The 23,338-nt window shown below is 36.6% G+C and overlaps 1 pseudogene; it reads right to left on the minus strand.

The window, feature by feature from the left end:
- Positions 1-1,751: 1,751 nt before the first annotated feature.
- The window catches only part of LOC128585571 (40S ribosomal protein S8-like), a 30,190-nt pseudogene continuing 8,603 nt past the window's right edge, over positions 1,752-23,338 (minus strand).

Here is a 23,338-nt window from a genome sequence, read left to right on the forward strand (position 1 = left end):
CAGTGGTCCCCAACTTTTTTTGGCACCAGGGACGGGTTTCATGGAAGTCAGTATTTCCCCAGACTGGGGATGGGAGAATGGTTTGGGGACAATTCAAATATATTACATTTTATTGTGCACACTGTTTCTATTATTATTACATAGTAATATATGATGAAATATTATAATTATACAACTCTCCATAATGCAGAACCAGAGGGAGCCCTGAGCTTGTTTTCTTGCGATTAGCTGATCCCATCTAGGGGTGACAGGAGACAGTGACATATGATACTCTGCATGGTTGCTCAGCACTCACCTCCTGGTGTGCAGCCTAGTTACTAACAGGCCACTAATCAGTACTGGTCCGTGGCCTGGGGTTTGGGGACCACAGATTTATATTATTGGTAAGGCTTTAAGTCAATAGTAGATTATTGGTATTTTGGTTTTGGGGAGTTGAAAGTTATATATGGATTTTGAACTGTGTGGGGAGATCAGTGTACCTAATCCCTGCGCTGCTTAAGGGTTGACTGTATATGTATATTCACTGGGCTAGGACCACATAAATAATGTCCAGAAGAGAGATCACATATTATATTAGAGCACATCTAATTCAGTTGATTTAAATTCAGACAGAAAATATGCTGAATACTACCGTTCCAGGTCCATATAACTTGCAGCAAATAAAAAGATATATCTCTGTTCTGGCCCATTGGCTCACACCTGTAATCCTAGCACATTGGGAGGCTGAGGTAGAAGGATCACTTGAGGCCAGGAGTTTGAGACCAGCCTGAACAACACAGCAAGACCTCAGCTCTACAAAATATAAAAAAAATTATTAGCCGTGTGTAGTAGCACAGGCCTGTACTCCCAGGTACTCAGGAAGATCTTGCGAGCCCAACGAGTCTGCAGTGAGCTATGATGATGCCACTGCATGCCAGCCCAGGCAATAGAGAAGGACCCTATCTCCTTGAGCCACAGGTGCCGCCACACTTTTTTTTTTTTTTTTTTTTTTTGTGATTTTTGGCCGGGGCTGGGTTTGAACCCGCCACCTCTGGCATATGGAACCGGCGCCCTACTCCTTGGAGAAGGACCCTATCTCAAAACAAGAAGAACAACAAAAGATACATCTCTGCCCTCAAGGACATCAGTGTGATCTGAAGGCAATCTCAGCTGATTTCAGTATATGCTAAGGCAGAGTGATAACCCAGGGCAACATGGACCCTGGCTGGATGGACCGTAATCTGTTTCATGAGGGAACAGGAAAGACTTTCAGAGGAGGGGACACTTGAGTTGACAACTTAAAAGTTCTAGAAGTATTTATTTAAGTACAGAAGATAGTGAAGGAGATTCTAAGCAGAAGGAGTAACACGAGAAAAGGTTAGGGGGTCTGCAACACAAGGCATATTTGAAGAACTACAAGTAGCTTAGTATTCCTGAAAACTTAGGAGTGAAGCAGAAATGGGCAAGGCGTGTATGCAAGGGCCAGCCTAAAGAAGGTCCTGAAATCGTAAAGCTCTTTAGGATCTGAATTAAAAAAAAAAATCACAACAGGATTTAAGTCTCACCACCTTCTGATACTAATGTAACTGCACCAGCCTATCTGGTTCAACTTTTTTTTTTTTTTGGAATAATGAACGTTTATTACATGAACTAAGACAGGAAAGAGGAAGGCTTCTTGCCTGTAGTACAGTGGGTACCACGCCAGCCATGTGCATGAAGGCTGGCGGGTTCAAACCCAGGGCCAGCTAAAAACTGACAATGGCAACCAACAAAAAAAAAAAGGAGAGAGGAAGAATTATTTGCCTTTCCGGACCTTGATTTTCCTCAGATAGAACTCCAGCTCTTTGCCTTCTAGCACATAGCCATCTGCTTGGCCACTCGGGCCTGGTCTTGATGCAATGCATGCAAGAAGCTTGCCCTGCTGGAACTGCTCCTCCAGAACACTGCTTATTTTGGTGTTCTTTTTCCTTTCATCATATTTCTTCTGAATTTTTTTTTTGAATGTTTTTTGTTTAAAATCTCTTCTTCTTCTGGAGTCAGCTTGGCTCCTTTCTTGCGGCCCAGGGGCAGTGCATAGTGAGACTCATACCACTGTCGGTGTGGTGTGCTGTCAATAAGCACAATGCAGTTCTTCACCAAGGGCCTGGTACAAACCAGCTCATTATTGGATGCATTGTAGACAACGTCAATGATCCTTGTTTTCCTAGTACAACACTCTGAGCCCCAAGAGAAGTTTCCCACATCTAGCCTCAGGGCACGGTGAGTTACTTTTCAGTTGCCATGGACTCCTGGGTTGAAGGTCATGTAATCTGAGCATGCCCAGATGAACCAAGTGTGCAACCAAGGATAGAACCTATGTGCTGAATTAACAAGCGGACACTGCATGGCATGATCTAGGATCCAATCAGATCAAGCTCTGGAATCACCCCATTGCAAGGTCCAATCAGAGCATATCTCATTACCCTACTCTTATAAAACCTGACCCAGCTCCTAGCTCTGGGAGACAGATTGGATGATTTCTTCCTGTCTCCTTGCTAGTTGACTGGCAATAGCTTGTTCATCTCTCAAATGTCCATGCCATGGTATTGGTGTCCACGCACACCAGGCAGTGACCCCATTGATTGTTCAGTAACACTGAGACTCCAAGAATTAGAAAATGTGAGATAAGGTATCAAAGAAACTGAAACTGAGCCAAAGTTTTTGCTAAGATCAAAAGATTTGCTTACAGGTGATGGACAACAACCAAAGGTAAAGCCAGAGGTGAAATGTTATTGCCACCTTGGCCAGTTGTTTATAACCTCTTAAGAAAACTTTAAAGAGCACTGGCAATACGACTCAATTTTTTTTCTTCCTTAGAAGTAACCAACAGGACATCTACAAAGGCCTAGGTCCTGACTTCGATTCTGTGCACCTAAGAATAAATGAGAAAGAAATCAGGACATGAGAAAAAAGAGTGATGGAAGGGATTAGACTCTGTAGAATATGTGTAAAATATTTTTAGTGACCTCAAATTATGAGATTATTTCCTTTTTATTCCCTTTTGTAAAATAAAAGGAAAGTGTTTTGCATGTAGATAGTTGAACACAATCTCTTAAACTTGTTCTATAGGAAGTAATGATGCATAGGTGAATTTAACAAACAGCAAGTGTATTTAGCAAATCAGATATGAGCAGAGCAATACTGGGACCCTTCTTTGATTGGAAAAGTGATAGAGACTACTGTTACTGATATAATTTCACAATAAGGCAAGAAAGGTCTTTATTAAAACAATAAAGAGGTAAGTCCCCAGGGCCTCAGGAGGAAAGGGGCTTGGAGTGTTCCTCAGTGCTCATCTCACCTTCATTCTTCTCAAATCCAACATATTACTGACTTAGCAAGGCCAAGGTCAAGGAGCAAACAGCTGTGGAACAATCAGGGACAGCTTTAGAATTTGCAGTGCTTACAATAAAATGAAAATGCAGATCCTATTAAACAAAAAGCAGAAAATAATATGTTGTTAAAGACAAAAATATAGTTTTTTCCCCTTTCTCTTGACTTGTTTTCTTAATTTGTTTATATAACATTTTTATAAATAAAAATAAACATTTAAAACATTAGCATGAATCTTATCATTTGTCTTTATATTGCATAATGCCAGTCTTAAATGCAAATAAAAAGACCTTTAATTCATATGTAGAATCATCAAAATCACATGATTTGTATTTTGTATTCATACATGTGAATGTTATTTTATTCTGGCCAGAACATTAGAATACTAACTCAATTGTTTTTATTTCACAACTTAATATGTGTATCTTCTACCAACAGTCTACCTTCTGTTTACTTGACGTATTGATGGGTAAGAAAAGGACTAAAAGGAAAGGTAACTGTGGATCATTCTATCTTTCTCTTTCTTTTACATCACGGTTGGATAACACAGGCCAGCAACATGAGTGAGAAGGGACATAATAGAGTTCCCTGCTATTCCTGTTTTGGAATTCCACTGCCTTCTGTTTGCGTTGGAAGCAAGTTTTCATCCAAAAGGAAAGTGGCCTCTTGGGGCTGTCAGACCATCCCCCTTCCCCTACTTACTTGTATTGTTTTAATGACTATAATAAATTTAACCTCGCTCACTCAGGATCCTACAACAATGGCCCATGTAGCTTGCCCATTGTCTATTTTTTTAATCTTGGGCAAGGGAAGTTCAAGCCCACAGATCTCCCTTTTCCATCAAGATGCAAGATGGAACAATGCAGGAGAGAATAAGTTAATGTTGCCCTTAGATTCTTCAATATAAACAATAGGGCCCAGTAGGGATTTTCATAGGAGAGCCTAGAGGTATAGAAGGATTGTTTTGTCTCTTTGATTTGCAACGCCACTATTTTTGAGAGCACTACTTTGGAATGTGATTCACTTAAAGGAAATTTCTTGGTGATGATATCAATATTTTGTATAGCTTTCTTATATGAATCAATTAGATCTATAACTTTGTATATGTTGAATTTGTTACATTAGAAAATCCTGATTTAAAAAGGTTAATACCGAAATACTGAGCAGAAGGCATGCTGGACACATTTCCTTATCAGAAAAAAATGGGAAGGCACTCATCCAGGGACACATAAAAGATACTGCAGGGAATGTTGATTGGCAGTTTTAGCCTCTGCATCTGGAGAGTTATTTTTAGTCAAATCTTGATAATCAGTGGTAAAGGAGAAAAAGGAAAGAATAGATTATTGAAAATCATGCATCATTTACAAACCCTATTTTAAATAGTTCTTTTTAACTGCCACTTTCTATGGAAATTTCAACCAGACTTATTAACAAAGAGTCAATTTACAACCTAAAGTTTAATTTTTTTTTTATTTTATCTGCTGATCCTCAGGAATAAAGTCAAGGATGAGGAGGTCAGAGCATTGTTGGGTAGCCATAAACAAAGTATAACAAACAAATGAACCATTGCTATCAAAAAGGGACTGATCTACTTTGACCTTGCACGACCAGGTCATACAAGGTGAGGAGCTAAGAACAAAACTTGAGCCCTGAGCTAATAACCATGGGGATCCTTGTGTCACTTGGATCACATCTTCTCAACTCCAAGTTATACTTTATCGACTTCACTTGAAATTTGCAGATTCATTGACTAGAAAATAATTATTGATCCTTTAGTTTTATTTTTATTATTTTTTTATTTTTTGAAACAGAGTCTCACTTTGTCACCCTCAGTAGAATGCTGTGGTGTCACAGCTCACAGCAATCTCCAACTCTTGGGCTCAAGCGATTCTCTTGCCTCAGCCTCCCGAGTAGCTGGGACTACAGGTGCCCACCCTGGCTATTTTTTGTTGCAATTCTCTTTGCTATTTTAGCTGGTCCAGGCCGGGTTTGAACCCACCACCCTCAGTATATGGGGCTAGCACCCTACCCACTGAGCCACAGGTGCCGCCGGATCCTTTAGTTTTATTTCTCTAAGTCATGATATGTAGCTGAAAGGCCAACTTTTAATAATCCAAGAGAAGACATTTCTGAACAATCTGTTTTATTAAATCAGCCTGTAAGGAACAGCTTCACAAAATGGATCATTCGTTTTGGGATCTTATTTGATAAAAGCCTTAGGACAGGCCCTTTCCTCAGGATGCAATTAATATTCCTTTTTTTTTTTTTTATTGTTGGGGATTCATTGAGGGTACAATAAGCCAGGTTACACTGATTGCAATTGTCAGGTAAAGTCCCTCTTGCAATCATGTCTTGTCCCCATAAAGTGTGACACACACCAAGGCCCCGCCCACCTCCCTCCTTCCCTCTGTTTCCCCCCCCATAACCATAATTGTCATTAATTGTCCTCATATCAAAATTGAGTACATAGGATTCATGCTTCTCCATTCTTGTGATGCTTTACTAAGAATAATGTCTTCCACTTCCATCCAGGTTAATACAAAGGATGTAAAGTCTCCATTTTTTTTAATGGCTGAATAGTATTCCATGGTATACATATACCACAGCTTGTTAATCCATTCCTGGGTTGGTGGGCATTTAGGCTGTTTCCACATTTTGGCGATTGTAAATTGAGCTGCAATAAACAGTCTAGTACAAGTGTCCTTATGATAAAAGGATTTCTTTCCTTCTGGGTAGATGCCCAGTAATGGGATTGCAGGATCAAATGGGAGGTCTAGGTTGAGTGCTTTGAGGTTTCTCCATACTTCCTTCCAGAAAGGTTGTACTAGTTTGCAGTCCCACCAGCAGTGTAAAAGTGTTCCCCTCTCTCCACATCCACGCCAGCATCTGCAGTTTTGAGATTTTGTGATGTGGGCCATTCTCACTGGGGTTAGATGATATCTCAGGGTTGTTTTGATTTGCATTTCTCTAATATATAGAGATGATGAACATTTTTTCATGTGTTTGTTAGCCATTCATCTGTCGTCTTTAGAGAAAGTTCTATTCATGTCTCTTGCCCATTGATATAAGGGATTGTTGCCTTTTTTCATGTGGATTAATTTGAGTTCTCTATAGATCCTAGTTATCAAGCTTTTGTCTGATTGAAAATATGCAAATATCCTTTCCCATTGTGTAGGTTGTCTCTTTGCTTTGGTTGTTGTCTCCTTAGCTGTACAGAAGCTTTTCAGTTTAATGAAGTCCCATTTGTTTATTTTTGTTGTTGTTGCCATTGCCATGGCAGTCTTCTTCATGAAGTCTTCCCCCAGGCCAATATCTTCCAGTGTTTTTCCTATGCTTTCTTTGAGGATTTTTATTGTTTCATGCCTTAAATTTAAGTCCTTTATCCATCTTGAATCAATTTTTGTGAGTGGGGAAAGGTGTGGGTCAAGTTTCAGTCTTTTACATGTAGACATCCAGTTCTCCCAACACCATTTATTGAATAAGGAGTCTTTCCCCCAAGGTATGTTCTTGTTTGGTTTATCAAAGATTAGGTGGTTGTAAAATGTTAGTTTCTTTCTTTTTTTTTTTTTTATTGTTGGGGATTCATTGAGGGTACAATAAGCCAGTTACACTGATTGCAATTGTTAGGTAAAGTCCCCCTTGCAATCATGTCTTGCCCCCATAAAGTGTGACACACACTAAGGCCCCACCCCCCTCCCTCCATCCCTCTTTCTGCTTCCCCCCCCCATAACCTTAATTGTCATTAATTGTCCTCATATCAAAATTGAGTACATAGGATTCATGCTTCTCCATTCTTGTGATGCTTTACTAAGAATAATGTCTTCCACTTCCATCCAGGTTAATACAAAGGATGTAAAGTCTCCATTTTTTTTAATGGCTGAATAGTATTCCATGGTATACATATACCACAGCTTGTTAATCCATTCCTGGGTTGGTGGGCATTTAGGCTGTTTCCACATTTTGGCGATTGTAAATTGAGCTGCAATAAACAGTCTAGTACAAGTGTCCTTATGATAAAAGGATTTCTTTCCTTCTGGGTAGATGCCCAGTAATGGGATTGCAGGATCGAATGGGAGGTCTAGGTTGAGTGCTTTGAGGTTTCTCCATACTTCCTTCCAGAAAGGTTGTACTAGTTTGCAGTCCCACCAGCAGTGTAAAAGTGTTCCCTTCTCTCCACATCCACGCCAGCATCTGCAGTTTTGAGATTTTGTGATGTGGGCCATTCTCACTGGGGTTAGATGATATCTCAGGAATGTTTTGATTTGCATTTCTCTAATATATAGAGATGATGAAAATTTTTTCATGTGTTTGTTAGCCATTCGTCTGTCGTCTTTAGAGAAAGTTCTATTCATGTCTCTTGCCCATTGATATAAGGGATTGTTGCCTTTTTTCATGTGGATTAATTTGAGTTCTCTATAGATCCTGGTTATCAAGCTTTTGTCTAATTGAAAATATGCAAATATCCTTTCCCATTGTGTAGGTTGTCTCTTTGCTTTGGTTATTGTCTCCTTAGCTGTACAGAAGCTTTTCAGTTTAATGAAGTCCCATTTGTTTATTTTTGTTGTTGTTGCCATTGCCATGGCAGTCTTCTTCATGAAGTCTTCCCCCAGGCCAATATCTTCCAGTGTTTTTCCTATGCTTTCTTTGAGGATTTTTATTGTTTCATGCCTTAAATTTAAGTCCTTTATCCATCTTGAATCAATTTTTGTGAGTGGGGAAAGGTGTGGGTCAAGTTTCAGTCTTTTACATGTAGACATCCAATTCTCCCAACACCATTTATTGAATAGGGAGTCTTTCCCCCAAGGTAAGTTCTTGTTTGGTTTATCGAAGATTAGGTGGTTGTAAGATGTTAGTTTCATTTCTTGGTGTTCAATTCGATTCCAAGTGTCTATGTCTCTGTTTTTGTGCCAGTACCATGCTGTCTTGAGCACTATGGCTTTGTAGTACAGACTAAAATCTGGTATGCTGATGCCCCCAGCTTTATTTTTGTTACTAAGAACTGCCTTAGCTATACGGGGGTTTTTCCGGTTCCATACAAAACGCAGAATCATTTTTTCCAAATCTTGAAAGTACGATGTTGGTATTTTGATAGGAATGGCATTGAATAGGTAGATTGCTTTGGGAAGTATAGACATTTTAACAATGTTGATTCTTCCCATCCATGAGCATGGTATGTTCTTCCATTTGTTAATATCCTCTGCTATTTCCTTTCTGAGGATTTCATAGTTTTCTTTATAGAGGTCCTTCACCTCCTTCGTTAGGTATATTCCTAGGTATTTCATTTTCTTTGAGACTATGGTGAAGGGAGTTGTGTCCTTAATTAGCTTCTCGTCTTGACTGTTATTGGTGTACACAAAGGCTACTGACTTGTGGACATTGATTTTATATCCTGAAACATTACTGTATTTTTTGATGACTTCTAGGAGTCTCGTGGTTGAGTCTTTGGGGTTCTCTAAGTATAAGATCATGTCGTGAGCAAAGAGGGAGAGTTTGACCTCCTCTGCTCCCATTTGGATTCCCTTTATTTCCTTGTCTTGCCTAATTGTATTGGCTAGAACTTCCAGCACTACGTTGAATAGTAAAGGTGACAGAGGACAATCTTGTCTGGTTCCAGTTCTAAGAGGAAAAGCTTTGAGTTTTACTCCATTCAGTAAAATATTGGCTGTGGGTTTGTCATAGATAGCTTCAGTCAGTTTTAGAAATGTGCCACCTATGCCTATACTCTTCAGTGTTCTAATTAGAAAAGGATGCTGGATTTTATCAAATGCTTTTTCTGCATCTATTGAGAGGATCATGTGATCTTTATTTTTGCCTCTGTTAATATGGTGGATAACGTTTATAGACTTGCGTATGTTAAAGCAGCCTTGCATCCCTAGGATGCAATTAATATTCTAATGACTGACATTAAGAATACCATGAGTCTATTTGATGCCAGGAAGCCTAATGGATTGTGTTTAGCTTTAAATAAGGTAAGAATGTTGTATTAAATTCTTTCTATTTAAAGTAGACATGCAATGTCATGCTCAGCATTTTATATGGTTAACATACATCGTGTCTATTATATTTCATGCACTAGGCTTGAAGAGTTCATTTAATATTGAGGCAAAATCAAAGAAGTACATTCTATTATTAAACTCATTTACTAGTGAGAAAATAGGAACTTAGAAAGTAAATGTACATTGCCTACAAACACTGCACCTCTTACGTGGTAGAGATACAACCATAACCCCAACATTTTCACGTTGAGGCCTGCGTTCTTTCTTATATATGATTCCACACTGAACTCTATTTCATTGCACCAGACAATGTTGTATTCAATAACATTAAGCAGTCTACAAATAAAACATCTTCAACAAACAGATCACAGAACTACATAGACTTCTTTGGGTGAAACCTACTTCAAATTGTTGCAGTATGCCCAAATCACAAATAAGAGGGGAAAAGAAACAAAACATTGATTCTGAACCACATAGCTGTGCAGGAGTTGAAATGTAGGCAGATTGAAGGAGAAGAAAGGGGGGAGGCAATGGGCCTCCACACAGAGTTGGTATCCTACTTCACCTACGAGTACCTGAGATGGTACCAGTGCCATTTTTACTGGTACGCTGGTCACCAGTGCAATTACTTCCTTGCTATTGCATCTGACAGTAGATTCTTCTAAAAGTAAAATATTGATCCTATTTCCTGCTTCTTTTCCCCATTCTGTTTCATCCTCTACTCTCATTCTTAATCTGCTCAGAATAAAACGAATCTCTAATCTAGCCCACAGTTAAAGTGTTGACATAGTAGCTGTTGAAAGCAGTTAATACCGTTTATAAATTCACAAACTAATTCTTAGGCCCCAGATCATTATGCAATTGACTAGATTCTCATTATCAAGTTTTGTTTTTTTTTGTTTGTTTTTTGTCAAAAGTTTATGTGCTCATTAGCCAGGATTATATGTCCAAATGGCACCATTATTTCTGGGATTCTTTTTCTTCTGATAAAAAAGTTTTTAGGCCGTTAGTATTGGGACCTTTCTCTGGAATAACATTTTCTATTCAAACCAAGAAAAAAAGGGGAAGACATGTAAATTATAGGTGCTTCAGTTTTGATGAGATAAACACATCTTGAAGTATAATATTTAGTAGCATGAGAATCTTCTAAGAAAAGATAATAGAACAAGATTAATTCCTGATGACTGAATGTAGACGTTTTTAAACTATTGTTGTCTATCTGCACATAGATAAAATCCCCCTAATCCTAGCCTGCTGGTTTGGAAAATGAGCTGTAAAGTGGGCGAATTTAGTACATTCTCCTACTCAGAATCTCTGTTAAAACAGAAGCAGAGGGATCTGAGAGCAAAAGGCCTTATGTTCACATACTAAGCATTCATTTTGATAATTGAATTTACTTTTTATGGCTCTTTCAAAAATCATAGCTCATATTTACATTAAATTTTAGATCCTGAAATTATTTTTAGTAAGAGATAGCAAAGTGTCTAAAAGAATTGGATCCAAATGAAACTTTCAATTTGTGTTGGATGATGTTTTAAACTACAAATCAGATACGCTTTTATGGTTAGAGGCACTAAAACTACAATTACTTTTAAAAAACAACCTTGAATATTGGACAGTTTTCAGCACCGTCTACGGCAACATTATCATGTAAATGTGGAAATAACTTCTTTTTTAGTTTGTTCCAACCTCAGCATCTGGGGTGACTTGTTTTATTTTTACATCCTCTATGTCATTAAATGATAATGTTTAGTAAAGTCACATTTCATTGTGGCTGACAATATCTTACGAGCACAGAGCTTGACAAAACAAAGCTGCAGTGGGAGTTTTGGCTTTGCTTCATATTTCATTTCCTGTCCATAGATTATTGTGTACATGCGGAGGGCCCTTTGACTTTCTTTAAAGTATAGAATTCATTTACCATTAGTAGATATTTATTCTAGCATAAGTGAACAAATGATGCTGTAGCTCTTAGCAATAATGAAGGTTCAAATTTGAAGAAGTAGATAACATGCAAGCATAGATGTGTAATAACTGGAGAGATGTAAACTCTGAGAAAGAAAAATTCCTAAATACCCAAAAGAAAAAACAGTAAGTGAAATGAAGAATACTTTTGAGAGGCTTATGGGAATACTAGAAATAACTGACAAAAGAATCAGTGGGCTTAAGTTGATAAAAATTTCTCAAACTGAAATGCAAAGAAACAAAAGAATGAAAAGGAATTGAACATATATAACTTCTTCGACTTTTAGCTAAGATCAAGTGAAAAAAAAATTAAAGTTACTATCCAAGAACTATAAGATAATTTCAAAAAGTATAGCATACATTTAATTAAAATATCAGAGGGGGGAAAGAGAATGGAGAGGAAGAGATTTTTTAAGTAGTAACGGCCAAGAATTTTTCAAAAATTAATAACTAACACCCAACCGTAGATCCAGGAAGCTCAAACATTGGCAGGATAAAAACCAAAAAGTCTATACTGGGGCATATTATATCCCAAATGCAGAAATCCAAAGGTAAAGAATTGAGAGAACGTGGGGTGGGAGGTGGGGGAAATTGCCTCTTCTGTAGAGGAACAAGGTTAAAAATAATAGTGGACTTCTCTGAAACAATGCAAGCTAGAAGAAAATAGATGAAAATATTCAAGAGCTGAACAATGACAACAAAACCCCCCAGAAACCTGAAATTCCATATCCAATGAAATTATCTTTCAAAAGTAAAGGAGAAATAAGATCTTTCTCTGAGAAACAAAGACTAAGAAAATGTATTGCCAGAGAACCTGACTACAAAAAATAATAAAAGGATGGAAAGGGGGTAGAAAGGAATTTAATTTTCCAGAGAAGAAATCTGGTGAATAGTGCTCAGCCAGGTGTTCAAGGGTAGCACCAACAGTGATACGTTATGTTGATTGTATGTACTGTTGATACAACATGGTGGAAATGACTCTTCCATAGCCTTCCTTCCCCAAGCATACCTTTTTAATCAAGAGAAAAAGATCAGATAAATCCCATTTGAGTGCCATTCTACAAAGTATCTAGCCATTGCTTTCCAAATGATCAATGTATGAAAAACAAAGGATGTTTAGGAAACTCTTACAGCCACAAGCAGCCCAAGGAGACAAAACAACTAAATGTGAAATGATATCCTACATGTAATCCTGGAATAGAAAAACCATATTAGTTAAAAAAATAAGGCAATATGAATAAAGTTTGAATTTTAGATAATATTAATATATCAATATTGGCTTGTTAATGTAAAATAAGATGTTACTAATAGGGAAAACTGTGGTGTATGTGGAAACTTTCTCTTCACGTCTAAGTAAAACTGGTATAAACATAAAAGTTTATTTTTCAAAAATCTGAAAAAACAAAACAAAACAAGAAGAAACCTCTTTTGAATACATTATAACCTCTGTAACCTGAGCACCTGAGGGACTGTAACAAATTGGTCAACAGATGGAGGTGGTCAACATAAGGAACTAGCCCTACTGTACTGATAGGTACATATCTGGTCTCTGAAAATTACGTTAACCTGAGGAGGGGGTCAATGCAGAGAGGTGGTCAACTACAGAGGTTCTACTAATTTTTTTTTTTTAAATGTACTCCTAGGAACTTATCCTACACATAATGGCAAGCAAAAATATGCCATGAGAGATTGGCTATTAAGGCTTTAGTAAGAACAACAACAACAACAACAAACTCCAAACTAAATTATCATTGATATACTATTAGTTAAAGTAATTACATTTTAGCAATAGGTGAATATAACTCATTAAAAAAGATGAAAGAGGAAGAAGAAAAAATGGACCAATACATACTGCTATGAAAATAAGTCCAAGACATAGTAAGTTCAAAGGCAAGATGATGAACAGAATGCACTGTAAAGATCCATTTGAGTACATTTTAAAATTTTAGTTTTAGGTTTAAATATTTGGACAAGGCTTATTGCAAAAAATAGCAGTTCCCTGACCAACCCTCTCTGTTACTCTTGCTCCTGAGACATAATCGTTTTCAACTCTTTTATAGCTTCTTTGATATTTACTTCCACATTTTAAAATAACATATTTATCCTGCTCTTTCTTGACTTTGCCGTTTTAGATATTTTCCAGAATTTTATACTGCAAAAGATGAATATGTACCTCTCATACACCAGTAGCACATTTATCATATATAATTCATTTCTTTTATTCTCTTAATGAGTTTCCAGAATGTACCAATTGTTGGTAAAATTATTATTCAATGGTTAGTTATTGCAATTAATCTGAAATGTTTTCTCTCTAGGAATTTCTCAGCTCAGTCTTGGGACATCCTTTTAATATTACCTTGAATATTTGCTTCCTCTCTTTTCTGTGTGCCATTTACTACTCCATAAACACTTCATCTTCTTTCTTGATCTATTTTTTTTTTTTTTTGAGACAGAGCCTCAGGCTGTCACCCTGGGTAGAGTACCATAGCATCACAGCTCACAGCAACCTCCAACTCCTGGGCTTAAGTGATTCTCTTGCCTCAGCCTCCCAAGTAGCTGGGACTACAGGCGCCCGCCACAACACCCAGCTATTTTTTGGTTGCAGCCGTCATTGTTGTTTGGCAGGCCCAGGGTTGGATTCGAACCTGCCAGCTCAGTTGTATGTGGCTGGTGCCTTAGCCGCTTGACCCACAGGCACTGAGCCTTGATCTACTTTTTTTAAGTTTTTTTTTTTTTTTATAATGTCCTTGAAAAGGACTCATAAAAGTCAATTCTCTGAATTTTTTTTATTTTATCTTTGTAATTGGTCAATGATTTAGCTGGGTACAGAATTCTGGGTTGGAAATCTTCCCTGAGATTTAGAAGGCACAGCTCCATTACATTTTGGCTTCCAGCAATGCTGAGGAGATATCTTTTGTCGTTCAGATTTCTATTCTTTGCACCTGAATGTATTTCTCTCAAAGGTCAGAATCTTCTCTCTATTCCGGATAGAAGGAAAAATTTTTGTTTTGTAGAGACAGAGTCTCACTTTGTCGCCCTTGGTTGAGTGCCGTGTCATCATAGCTTACAACAACCTCCAAAGCCCGAGCTTAGGTGATTCTCTTGCCTCAGCCTCCCGAGTAGCTGGGACTACAGGTGCCCACCACAATGCCTGGCTATTTTTTTGTTGCAGTTTGGCTGGGGCCGGGATTGAACCCACCGCCCTCGGTATATGGGGCAGATGCCTTACCCACTGAGATACAGGCACCACCCCAATATAAGGAAAATTTATAGTTGTACACCTTGGTTTATATCTTTTGGGTCTTTATGATGTGCACTATAACCCTCCAATCTGGAAATTCATATATGTCTGTTTCTGGACATTAATTTTTAAAATATTTCTTTGATAATGTCTTCCCTTACATTGAGGGAGGGTCAATGGGGGAAATTTCTTTCAAGAAACTATATTAATTAAATGTTGGCCCTTGTGGACTCACTTTCTAGTTTTCTCTTTTAACATTTCTTAACTTTTGCTCTATTCTCTGGAAGATGTCATCTAATTTGTATTCCAAATTAGACTTTCCTTTTTCATTTTAAAAGACTTTCTTTTTTCATTTTAAACATGTTTTAGTTTTTCTGAAATTCTTTCCTTTTTCAAAAAATTATCCTTCTTATGTAGCATTCCCGTCTTGTTTTATAGATGCAATATCCTTTCTCTGAAGATACTTAGTGTATATTTTTAGTATACTGTAGCATACTTTAGTTCACTTTTTGTTGTTGAATATTTTGGCTGTTTTCAATTTTATTTTTCTACCTGCATTTCTATCTCCCCCAAATTTCTTTTGCCTTATTATATATTTTTAATGTCAAAGGCCTTCCTAAAATACTTGGTTTTCCTTGGCCATCTTTTCTTATTTGTAGACGAAGTGCTAAAAATGTAATTGATTGGTTTCATTGTAAGTGATTAGGCTAGCCTTTGATTTGGGTGGATATTGCCCACATTGTTAGTATTGTTAAGCTAATGAGCTTTTCTAGGGGAAAATTTTCCAAACTTTATATGTTTTTGAAACCAATCGCTGAGGGATTGAGAGTTCCCTATTGGGACTATACCTATGCCTTCAGTAGACTCACTGGTTTAACTTCTACAGAGAGTAAATTTCTATACTTTTGCTTGGTATGGAAAGGAAATATGAAATACTTAGTACTTCATAAACAGACGTCAATCAGTCTTTTTGTTTTAGCTTTATGTGTTCCTCCATTTTTTGGATATACCTACCTCATTCTTTTAAGTCTTAAGCCTTTCTGGAATGGTATATAAATTTTTTTGCTTCTGCCACCACCAGCTTAGTCTTTAACTGAAGCTTCAGGCCTTCACTGTTTGCTTGGGTGCCTTCTGGTTTGCTAAGTTAGCCATCATTCATCCATCTGCTTTCTGGCTTTCAAATTTTATTCCTAATTTCTATTCTCTTCTTTTGACTGGAGACAGATATAGATTTCATGAGAACTAAAGCTTATACAGTTTTGAATGCTTTCTTTAAAATAAGGAGGAAAAAATTACGAATACAAAATTAGATCCAAAAGGGAATACTTATTTTAAATATGAAAATAAATCCTAATACATGACAATTTTTTTAAACTTAAAGTATCATTGAATGAAAAAGCATAATATTTTTCTTGGTTAACAACCTAATATAACCCTATAATACTTCCCCCCCATTTTTCTACCTACATATTTTTGATTACTTCTTCATAAGAGAACAATTTTATAATACCATGTTCTTTGGAGGAAACAGAAAAATATTTCAATATTTTTTATAGCATGGTTAAATGTTTTCTTTTTATTCAAAGTTGAGATACACAAGATACTTGACTTCGTACACAGCCATAGTCAACATTTTACATCATAGGCATGAAAATATCCATCCATGCCCTAAAAGCCTAAGAAATATTATACATTTTGTAAAGTTGTCATCAAAACATAAATGTGGTAAATTATATATGTGACACCAAATTATTCACTTACAATTTTATATATCTGGTATTTGGAACAATTGCCTAGAAATTGACACCAAATTATTCACTTACAATTTTATATATCTGGTATTTGGAACAATTGCCTAGAAATTGGTTTTGGGTGTTGTGCATTTTAACTCTTATTTCTGGTGTGCTGCGTGTACATACACTGATGCCTGGTACCATAGGAAATAATCATATCACAGAACAGTCTCAGAGACTGAGTACACATCTCTACTGTGATACCTAATGTGTTTGTAAAGTGGGTAACAGAAGTATTCCTAGAAGCCATGACCACCATTAGGATGGCTCAAAATATACCCGTATACACAGTGATTGCAGGCAACATAAATATATCCCTCTAAACCAAACTCAAAGTATATCTCAAAACTTCCCTCAGCTGGCTCTAAAAAATGATCACGGGCAATATTCAATACAAGGTGGATCATGATGTAGAAGTCTGAGTGGAAATACATAACAATACTAATTAATTATGATTTAAATGTCTTATCTTACAAAAATATATGGCAATGTTGCCAGGGTATTGGAAGACACCCATGCAAACTGTGAGGGGCTCCGGGAGGCTTCAGTTTCATTAACTTCATAGTAACTCCACCTGTGTTCTTTGTCCTTTGAGTTTATGGCCTTTCAAAATTTCATTTATTTTTTGGCTATTATAAATAGGCTGCTATAAAAATTCATGTACAGGTTTTATGTGAACTTCACTTTTCATTTCTCTGGGATAAATGCCCAAGAGCAAAGTTACTGGGTCATATGGTAAGCACGTGTTTAGTTTTGTAAGAAACCACCATAATCTTTTCCTGGGAAGCTGTACCATTTTGCAGTTCCATTAGTGATAAATAGGTGATCCAGTTTCTCCATATCCTCACTAGCATTTGGCATTATCGCCACTTTTTATTCTAGCCATTCTGATAAGCATATAGTGATATCTCACTGTGGTTTTAATTTATATTTTCTAATAACTTATGATGTTGAGAATCTTTCATATTCATTTGGCAGCTGTATATCTTCTTCAGTGAAATGTTTGTTCATATCTTCTGCCCATTTTCTAATGGTAGTGTTGGTTTTTTACCATTGAATTTCTTTTTTCTTTCTTTTTTTGACAGAGACTCACTCAGTTGCCCAGGCTAGAGTGCCATGATGTCAACCTACCCTACAGCAACCTCAAATTCCTGAGCTCAAGAAATTCTCCTGCCTCAGTCTCCTCAGTAGCTGGGACTACAGGCACACTCTCACTCTTACTCAGGCTGATCTCCAACTCCCAAGCTCAAGGGATCCTCCTCCCTTGGCCTCTTAGAGTGCAAAGATCACAGGCATGAAACCCCACGGCTGGCCAAGATTTCTTTATATATTATAGATACGAGTTCTTTGTTAGTTATGTGGTTTGCAAATATTTTCTGAGTCTGTCTTTTTCACTCTCTTCACAGAGTCTTTAGCCAAAAATAAATAAATAAATAAATAAATAAATAATTTTTTTTTCTTTTCTCTTGTGGAATAACATAAATAGCCTTCCATGGGTGAATAGTTAAACAAACTCTGGTACATAAGGACTACTACTCAGCATTAAAAAGAAACGAATTATTGATACATGTGAAAACTTGGCTGGACCTCGTGTGAATTATGTTGAGTAAAAAAACCAATTTCAAAAGGTTATATACTGTATTATTTCATTTCTATGACATTCTTGAAATTACAAAAGTATAGAAATAAAGAACAGTTATGGTTGTCAGAGACTTTCAGGGAGGGAGGTAGCTGTGGTCATGGAAAGGTAGTACAAGGTATCTTTGTGAGGAGACTCCTCTGTGTCTTCTCTGTGGCGGTGCTCACACAAATGTACACCAGTGTTGAAGTTTCGGAGCATTAAATACACAAGCAAATTAGTGCAGATAAAATTGGTGACTCTGAAAAAGTCAGTAGCTTATACCAATGTCAATTTCAGTTATGCACTATGATGACATTATTGAGGCACATAGGATCTGTATTCTGTATGATGTCTTATCAATGCATGTGAACCTACAATTATTTTTAAATAAAAAAATTTAAATACCTTTGTTGTCATTTTTGAAGGTCTTTAGTAGAGAACAGAGAGCAAGTGGGTACATTTACACTTTTATGCTTAACTGGAGATATGCACAAAAAATAATCTTTAAAAAATACATTGATATTCTGGAGCACTTAGAAGAACAGACAAAGGTTCCATGGAACTTTTAATATAGTACTTTAGATGTAAAGTATGTATAAAAATAATAAAAAGTTTAGACAAACAAAACAAATAGCAGAATGGTATATTTAAATTCAACCTTATCAATAGTAACATTAAATATATATAGTCTAAACACACAAAAGTCAGAGTGTACAATTGAATAGAAAGACTCAACTGTACGCTGCCTACAAAAATTCTACTTTAAATGTAAGTAAACAGGTTAAAAGTAAAAGAATGCAAAAATATATGTCATGCTAAGATTAGTCCAGGCTGGGCATGATGACTCACATCTGTAATCCTAGCACTCTGGGAGGCCAAGGCTGGAGGATCTCTTAAGCTCAGGAGTTCAAGACCAGCCTGAGGAAGAGCAAGACCTTGTCTCTACCAAAAAATAGGAAAATAAGCCTAGGATTGTGGCAGGTACCTGTGGGTCCCAGCTTCTCAGGTGACTGAGACAAGAGGATCACTTGAGCCCAGGAGTTTGTGATTGCTGTGAGCTATGACACCACAGCACTCTGAACAGGGGAATAGAGTGAGACTCTGTCTCAAAAGAAATAAAAGACTAGTCCAAAGAAATCTGGAGTGGTTATACTAATAATACCAGAAAAGGTAGATTTAGTAGATTTAAGTGCAAAGGATATTACCAGGGATAATTTAGGTCATTTTATCATGAGGAAGGCATCTGTAATCAAGAGGTTGTATGTATTTATACCTATTAATGCACCTAATAACAAAGCTTCAAAATACATGAAGCAAAACTAATAAAACTGTAAAGAGAAATAGGCAAATCTACCATATAGTTGGAGTTTTCAATACCGATATCTCAATAATTTACAGAACAAGTAGACGTGAACAAGCGGAAATAGAAATGAAGAAAAGGTCATTGAGCAAATTTATCTAAGATTGCACATTTTCAGGATGATATCCTTATTAGATATACATGTGTTGACTGTGTCTATTAAGAAGTTAGCAAAAGAGAGAAACGTGTTCAAATCATTCATGCTATTGGTTGCTGCACATCTTTTTTCTTGGTGTAGATTTTTGAGACCATGTGGATTATCAGAAATCTAAAATTGTTATGGAGCCTTCCGTGGCCTGTCACTGGAGCTATATTTATAACATTACGGTTATCTCATTGTCTATAGAACTTGCAAGGTCAGAATCTGAGTCAAGTGATGCTGAACATCAGCATCTGTTTTCCCTAATCATTGTCATCTGTTGTCATTAGAGTCTGGGACTGTGAGAAATCTTCATGCTCTGTAGGTCACTGTCAAAGTTTGTCAATTTGAATCATATCCAGTTAAAGGGCCTAGATTATCTGGGTAAAATATTGATAAAGAGAAATACAAAGAATAGGTAGAGATGTCAAGTGTGACATTGATCAGAAGGTTCCAAAGGATAAAATAAGAAAAAGGTTTAATTCAACATATTTCAGAAGCAAGGAGAAGAGGGAGTCTCCCTTTACCTCTGAGTATATCACTTAAGAAATTCTACATGTATTCCATAGTGTACATATACCACAATTTATTAATCCATTTGTGGATCGATGGGCATTTGGGCTTCTTCCATGACTTAGCAATTATGAATTGGGCTGCAATAAACATTCTGGTACAAGTATCTTTGTTATAATGTGATTTTTGGTCTTTTGGGTATATACCTAGTACAGGAATTGTAGGATCGAGTGGCAGGTCTATTTTTAGATCTCTAAATGTTATGCAGCCTTAAAGAAAGATGGAGACTTCACCTCTTTCATGTTTACATGGATGGAGCTGGAACATATTCTTCTTAGTAAAGTATCTCAAAAATGGAAGAAAAAGTATCCAATGTACACAGCCCTACTATGAAACTAATTTATAGCGTTCATATGAAAGCTATAACCCAGTTATAACCTAAGAATATGGGGAAAGGGGAAAGGGAGAGGAGGGGAAGGGGGAGAATGGGCGGAGGGAGGGTAATTGGTGGAACCACCTACGGTGCATCTTACAAGGGTATATGTGAAACTTAGTAAATGTAGACTATAAATGTCTTAACACAACAACTAAGAAAATGCCAGGAAGGCTATGTTAACCAGTGGGATGAAAATATGTCAAATGGTATATAAAACCAGGGTATGGTGCCCCATGATTACATTAATGTACACAAGTATGATTTAATAATAAATAAATTAAAAAAAAAGAAATTCTACATGTAGACTTTAGATTATTTGGAGACTATGGCGAGGAATAAACTTACTTGTGATCTGTTTAAAGTGCATATCATGGCAGAGATTCTGTGAAAACACATGACAGAAATCAGATAACCTCACTTAAAATTTTGCGATAGTCTCAGTTTTTTACAAGACTGCACACTATGTTATCTTGGCAAGTCATTAAACGTCTTTGAATTGCAATTTTATTGCCTGTAGAATGCAAATAGCAATACCAACCTACTGATGACAGTATTGCTTTGTCCAATGTCTTACAAGATGCTAGAGATAGTAATTTATGCTACAGAGCAATAATGTCCATTAGAACTTTCTTCCATGATATAAATGTCCAATACTTTATTCAATATGGTGTCCACAGACCACATGTGGTTATTGAGCATTTGAAATACAGCTAGTATAACTGAGCAAATACATTTTTAATGTTATAAATTCTAACTACTTTAAATTTTAATAGCCACACATGGCAGGTGGCTACCATACTGAATAGCACAGGTATAGGGCTAAAGATAAAAATTCTAATTCATTTTTTTGGATCCTGTTTCACATGCAATGGAAATGGCACAAAGCTTATCAACAACAGCTTGTTTTAACTTCCATTTACATGAAGAAACAGAAAAATATCAGGTTTTTAATCACCTGACTTCATGTTCCCCCAACATGTAGTATTAAAGTGATTTTTAGAGTGATTTCACATTTTTGTGCTGCTCTACTGTTTATACTGTAGCTAGAATCTTGACTCCAGAAAATAAGAAAAGTACATTCTTACTTAGCTATAGGTGAGGGATGTCAGGTATTTTTCTTATAGCTCTAGGTCACGTTCAATATCCTGTACACCATAACCCTTGCTGTGACTCTTGGCACAAAGAAGACCCAAAATCCATCCCTAATAGGCCACTACATGGAATGGGAAGTCAATTTCTGACCAGGTCCTAAGGAGGGTGATAAGATTCCTTTCATTTTTCTTTTTTGAAAATGTTAAATTTACCCTCTTGAATGACTTAGGAATGGGTCCAACAAAAGAAAAGAAAATACGATAGTCTTCCACAGCAATTAAGTGCCCTTCATATTTCCAGAAAGGTTAGTTTGACTTTTAGCATGGTAACTCTCGCCCTTGATTTTATATTGGAGTATTCTTTTGACAAATATAACTTTGACCTGTGCCTTCAGCTTTTAGTCATTTGTGTGGGCGTGTTCTTATTTCAGATCATATTAGTGGAATAATTTTTACATGATTTGAGAATACTTGGCTGAGTGAAAAGAAAATTGATAGTTAGCAAGAATGAAACTAATTGCTCCTCCACATTTCTCTATGTTTCTTTTCTCTTCTACCTAAAAAGTAGGAAGCAGAATCCTTTTAATGGCTAGCCATCTGGACATAAGAAAACCTGGGGATATATTTTAGCAAATGAAGAGGGCTCTGAATTGCCTTTGCTGTGAGAACATTGACAGTTTTAATTTCGGTCCCTGCATCCAGCTCTGGGTATTTGGTGCTGAGTAGCTAAATCATTTCAAACAAACAACTCAGCTTTCAATCTTTCATCCAGACAATACAATTGAAAGAATCTCCCTGGGTTTGATAGCAACTTGAATTTCAAAGCTTTATAGAGTTGGTAAATTATTTTGTTTACTTCAAAGTTTTTATACTGGGGGAAAAAAGTGCACTGTGCCTATCTTAACCTTTTCACTTATTGTTACTGATTTTTGGTATTACTCTCTTTTTCAACATTCTTACATGCTACAATGAAAATAATTTTAAAAGCATTCAAATAGATATTTCTTGACTAAAGATTTTTGGCATTTTTGGCACTTTCTATATTATTTTATGCATTTACTTCATTAAATAACTATATCATTTTATTGTTTATAACATTCCTATACAAAAAAACAAGTCATGAAAGTTGGGGAAGCAGTGATTGGAACCTACACGTTAGAGCTAATTTACGTAATATACTATTGACTTTTCTTTGCAAAGTTTTCATTGACATTTCTTATTAGAATATTTTCCATCTTAGGACTATTCAACTACAACAGGTCTTTTTGTTTTCTTTGTGAAAATATCAGTAGAACAGGCTTCACTATTTCCTTGAAGATTCATTGGCATTACAGCGTTTTGGTAACATCTCTTCTTGTGAGATAAGAAGAATTTCAGAATTACTGCTCTGAATACAAATGTTAACAAACTGATCAGCCAATGTCATATGTGAAGGTAATGTGACTGGTAGAGGTAAGGATGTATCTGCTATCCTGATTACCATGCATGTTGTCCATAAGAAATACATTGTCTTGAAGAAAGAAAATTTTGAAAGATGGACCAATGCTTTTCTTATGGGTTTAAAGTGTGAATCGGCTTCACAGGGGAATATTTCCCTATCCCCCACCACTGACAACTACCCCGTTTTCCCGAAAATAAGACAGTGTCTTATTTTAAGGTGTGCTCCCAAAGACTCACTAGGTCTTATTTTCAGGGGATGTCTTATCTTTCCTGTAAGTAGGTCTTATTTTCGGAGGATGTCTTATTTTCGGGGAAACAGTGTAGAACATTTCCACCACATCCTTTCTGGCCGGTGACAAATGGAACAGCCCGATCTGGAATAAATAGGTACCAGT

Source organism: Nycticebus coucang, chromosome 5 (assembly GCF_027406575.1).
Source record: "Nycticebus coucang isolate mNycCou1 chromosome 5, mNycCou1.pri, whole genome shotgun sequence".
In the NCBI taxonomy this organism is placed as follows: domain Eukaryota; kingdom Metazoa; phylum Chordata; class Mammalia; order Primates; family Lorisidae; genus Nycticebus; species Nycticebus coucang.